Here is a 5,140-nt window from a genome sequence, read left to right as displayed (position 1 = left end):
ACTCCCTGCAATAAAAACACGATTAAAATATGACATTAAGCATTATCATGTACACAAAGTCAGGTAATAACTGGGGTCTGATATGCAATATTTGACCCTCATCACCACGCATCTTAGCATTGATCATCAAGTGGCCATGGACATGTCAATGAAGAAGCTAAAAAACTAGGCCAATCGAAATATCAAGTGGCTGGAAATTTGTGTCGAAAGTTTGCCATTAGCAATGACAATTCTTGAAACCATCCATTCCTTTCATTTGTGGCCCACATGAAGGCATGGATTTCCTTTCTTACTTGTTCTTGATTATTGAAGGACACAAATATCCTATAATGAGCAAAGCTCTTCTTAAGTCTGGGAGATCAATCTTCTTCTCTCTATGCGAATGGCAAATCCGTCTTAATGGTAGCTTCTTTGTGGCCCATGTTTTATTTTTAGGGCATATTTGATAAGCGATAGTCCATGAGAAAACAAAGAATTTGCAGTCATTATTTCCTAAGGTACTATTTACGAATGGATTCCAAGAGATTCCATTTTAAATGGGATGTTTGATTTGCAAATGGAGATCTCCACTGCATCTCATAAGAGTCACCTTGAATTTTGTGCTTAAGAAATGTAGAAATAGAAAAGTATAATAATTGCATTAGGAATTCAAAATTTTCTTTTAAAAACCAAATAAGAAAAATGATAATGATTGCACTTTTACTTTCTTTTTCCATGGATTCCCACTTACTGAATAGGCCCTTATAAGTTTTTCTCTTCGAAGAAGTTGTTGGGCGGTCGCTTTAGAACTATACATCCTTTTCTCTTTGTTACATGTACATAGACATATACATATATACACATAAGAGTGACTTTTCCTTGGAATATCATGAGATAGTTTTATTTCCTTATAAATACAAGGCAAAAAGACCCAACGATGTGGGCAACTGGTGTAGGAAACAATTGGAGAACAACAGGAGACATTAAAGATACTTTGGAGAGGTAAAAACTCTAAACCCTAAACCCTCATCCTTCAACCATTGGTTTGCATATTGGCTTTTTCCTTTTTTTATAATATGACGAGACTTGCCGATTTGAACAACAAATGAGCATCCTAAGCAAGGCTTGGTGGATGGAATGGTAACTTTTAATCTCCTTTTTATGCTTTCTTGAAATGGCCAATGTTCAAGAACTTGTTGATGCACTTGAAATTCGATTAAGTCGACTCAGTTGTCTTTACCAAGTCAAACTTGGAAGGAAAACACAGTTTTTGAAGTTAGTGTTTGAGTTTTTGAAGCCTGCCTGTAATGATTAAACCACAAGCTAAAAGACACTTTAAGAGCAATTGTAGTTTTCAAATTCATGCAATGAAAAATCCAAAATCCTAAGTCAGTAGAAGATGTTTCGGTAAGTAATTTGGGGTAGAGATTTGTAAAAATCTATGGATTTTCAATCTACTATGTGGTTGCGCCCAATCCAGCCGAGTCAAGTTTTTAACCAATCAGGGCTAAGTACGTACGATATGTACAGATGCACGTGCAATGGTTGTAAGATTTTCTACAGATATGTATGGTCGCATTTCAGAAAACAGAGCCATAACATATCAATTGGATTAAAGTGGTCTAAGAGAATCAACTGAATTAGGATGACTAAGCAACGGTGGCTAATGGTCGAATCTACATGATTGTTGGATAGGTGGCTAAAGAAGGAGTCAAAGATACAGAACATGGGAAGCATCCAGAAGCAGAGAAATGGAGAAACAGTTACAATAACCATTAGGACGTGGGAAGGATCCAAAATGCTGAATCGAAACTATAAATTGTAAAGCAAATCAAGAAGGAAAGCGTCTCATACCAAACCAATCAAACCAAAATCTATCTTTCAATTACTTTTCAATTATCTGATCGAATTTACATTCCTTAGTGTAACCATTTACTTTCCCTGTTAAGTAAATTACTTCTCCTAGTATAATCATTTACTTTCCAGTTTTGACATTTACATTCCATAGTGTAATACATAATATAAATCCCATAGTTGATAACTTTAGCTATAATTGGAGTTTAAGTTCACACGCTGAACTTCATTCGATCATCAAAGGAGCATCCTTCAGAAGCTAATAGTGGCTGATTGTAAGGATTGGTTTTCTATTTTATCTTATCTCTATTGAAAAGTCCTTTCGTGTGGAAGGCAAAGGAGTAACCCATTATCAGAGGACGAACCCCAACCTCTGACTATCGCTTGATCTGTTTACATATTGAGCGAGTGGTTGGATAGGTGACTGATCTTCTCACACTCAGTCATACTCTGTGTCTGCCCACTTTAGCGATAGGGGGTCATAGTTGTTCAGTTTGATTTGGAGTCGCAATCCTAATTTCGGCACACCCGTAACCACCTATGCTGGGAAAAAATAAGAGAACAATTTTTGTAGCATGCCCGGTGTGACTCTGCTTAATTAACTACCGATTTGATTTGTGCTGTAAATGAGAAGAATGACCCGTACTTCTAGTGCCGAATCCGGAGCACAGACTGCACTACCTCCTAGCGATGATGTGCAGGTCCAGGTGCCCCCAGAGGCATCTAATTTGAACACAAACCCAATCAAAAATCAAGTTGGACCATCTACGCATATCGAGTCATGCTCTTGGATGAGGTATCTATAGTACTTCGAGATGTCCAAATGAGCTCCAAATGGTGCAAGAATATGAAAGGGCCCAAGCCGACCAATTCCGTATTCACGCCAAAGGTACCAATCGCTTCATGGCCAGTCAAATTGAGGCCATGCAATAGTTGTTGGCCGTAATAACAGAACGGACGTAACCGTTAGCTCAACATAATGGTAGCTTGGTTGGTAATGCAATTCCAATGCCACATATGCCACCATCATAACGTAATCCGCCATTGACTCTCGTCTTGGATATCAAGAGCGCGCCACCTCCTATGGAAGTTAGGCGACCTAAACGGGCCAGTAGTCGAATTCAATCCACAGCAAGGCTTCAGGTTTTATGATAATCTCAATCAATTCAACTCAAACCAGCTGCCATTCGGAGAGCCTCAATAAGTCGATCGGGGGCAGATCATACAACTCGTTTAGGAGGTTGTTGACCAAGTGTTGGGCCGTAATACTATTCCTATATCACAAACCATACCTTGAGTGGGTAACTCGACATCATCGATAGCTGAGGAATTATAAACCAAATTTTGCTTTGTTTTTTGGCGAACACGGTCAGTCGACCGATTCACAATGCAATGTGGTGAATTAACTAACAATGATTACTATAAATTACAGCTATTTTGTCACTCTTTACCTGGTATTCAAACTTGCTACCATATTTGATAATACTTGGCAAGAGCTAGAAGGGAACTTCCATGCTCAGTTCTTTTCCAGATACAAGAAAATAACTATGGCTGATCTCGTGCATTTCTGACAATTTTCAGGATAATCGTGTGAAAGTTATATTATGCGGTTTAAGCGAGCGAAGAACCATTGTAAAGTGGTCATGACTAAGGTTAGTCATGTAACTTGCACAAGACAAACTTGATTATAAGCCTCATAAGAAATTTATTAGCACAGAATTTATAGATCTATATGATTTAGCTAAAAAAAGTTTCTCGTTATGAGAAGCTTATACAAGGAGCTAGGCGAGCCAATTCATCGATAGGATCATATTACAACAACCCTAACTATGAAATTGCAATTGCCGAGATAGTGGCTAAGAAGCCATTGGTTTGTTCAACGTTGGTCAAAGCAGAGTCGGTCACCCCGACCATGCAAAAGGCTCATAAAGTATATACCTTTGATATCACCTGAGCCAATGAAATATTGGATATTCTGCTGGCTGAAAAATTCATGAAAATTTCCATCAATCATAAAATACCCTTGGCCGAGGAATTGCAGAAGACTGACTATTGTACATGGCATGACTCTCGATCACATGCCACTAACAAATGTGTTGTTTTCAAGAACGTAATCCAAGATCATATCGACCATGGTTTATTGAATTTTTCTGAGAAGGACAAGGAAGCATCATTGATTGACACCAATCTGTTCCCTGCAACATGGAAGAAAATATAGTCACGGCTGATTTCAGAACTCATCTAAGGCCAAAGATCGATCTCAACTCGAGTAATTCATGGGAGAAGGCTAGTCGACAAAGGAGGAGATATCATTGGGCTCCTCATCCTTGTAATGATCGACTGACCATTACAGGTAATAGACAACAAAACTCTCAGATTTACGATCGATGTGCGTGAGAAATCATGTCGCCATCAAGGAACCCTTAGTGAGGGGAAGGGGATATCGTAACAGTATTCATGGTCAACAACGGCTAACGAATCTAGCTTATGTTCACTGCTTATGTTAGGGGTCACCCTCAATAAGAACAGTCAAACCTCCAAACACATGGGAAGGTGTGTGGAAACGAGTTGTTCACCCAAATTCCAACAGTACTGAAAACCATGAAGAAAACTCAAAAGCATCGATGGCAGAGACAGAGAGTTTTTAATTAACTTATATTATTATTTACTGACCATTAGCACTCAACGTTAGCTTATACATGAGTGGTTCAATCTGGTTACGATCAAACTGTGTGCAGGCCATCAAGTCAGATGATTGGTTTGTACTCGGCGACGGCTTGTGTAGGCCGTGCAGCAGTCGAGGAAGGTTAGAAAAATCTAAAAATTTGGGAAAGCATGGATCTCACTGGGCTTATAGTCAATCGCGGACCATGGACCCAGTGGACACCTAGAAATAAACTATTCAAGCCGTCCCAACAGCACTTGCCAAATGGGAATCGCACGTGTAAATAAAACTGAAATGTAAGACATTTCATCCCGATTTCTCCATAATTTACGATGAGGGTCTAATGTATTTGTCTATGCCCGCTCACAAAATCTGGGTCCCGATCGTGGCACGGTGACCGTTGATCGCGAATCAGACCCGTGCGACCAAACCCCATATCCGATCGTCTCCAAATTTTACATTGCCCTTCATCGGGCCATGGAGCATCTATCCTATAAGTTTCATGGCTAACGGGCCACCATAACTGCCCTGATTCTTCAAATAAGCTCTAGACCGCTCGTTGGTGGGCCACTAGTTCCAAAATTATAAAATAATGTCCATCTTACTGGGCTTGACACCTATCGCAGGAGTCGGACTGGGGTA

The sequence above is a fragment of the Magnolia sinica genome, chromosome 14 (genome assembly GCF_029962835.1).
Source record: "Magnolia sinica isolate HGM2019 chromosome 14, MsV1, whole genome shotgun sequence".
In the NCBI taxonomy this organism is placed as follows: Eukaryota; Viridiplantae; Streptophyta; class Magnoliopsida; order Magnoliales; family Magnoliaceae; genus Magnolia; species Magnolia sinica.
Note: the sequence above shows the minus strand (reverse complement) of the source record.